Here is a 489-nt window from a genome sequence, read left to right as displayed (position 1 = left end):
GGGAACCTTTGGAAGGTACATGAAGCGCAAGAGATTCGAACAATAACTCGTTTCCTCCATTTTACAAGCACCACCAGCGGAGACACGAAGGCGTTCCATATCCGCCCCATTTTGCAGGTGATCGAGAAAACGTTTCGTCGCGGATATTGTCTCGGTCCACGTGTAAGCTTCGACGAGGGAACAATCCCTAATCGAAGTCAATACAATTCTATACGGACTTACAACAAGAGGAAGCCCCACAAGTATGGGACATGACTTGCTGGGCCGTCAGTGGGTACTGCGCGAGGTTTGTATTGTGTTCAGTTTCCGACAGAATACGAAATCTTGTATTTTGTCATATTCTGTCTCAATTCCGTTTTGCTAACTACCAATGCTACCTTTTTTGTTATACTGTATACTACAGAGTTGAAGTTTATCTTGGTGCTAAACCAAGAAGAAGAGCGAAGGCGCATCCCAAAGGGTAGCCATCCGCAATATCACCAAGGCATT

The sequence above is a fragment of the Phytophthora infestans genome, genomic scaffold (genome assembly GCF_000142945.1).
Source record: "Phytophthora infestans T30-4 supercont1.35 genomic scaffold, whole genome shotgun sequence".
In the NCBI taxonomy this organism is placed as follows: Eukaryota; Oomycota; class Peronosporomycetes; order Peronosporales; family Peronosporaceae; genus Phytophthora; species Phytophthora infestans.
The sequence above is the reverse complement of the archived record's forward strand: the minus strand, read 5'-3'. Positions refer to the sequence as shown.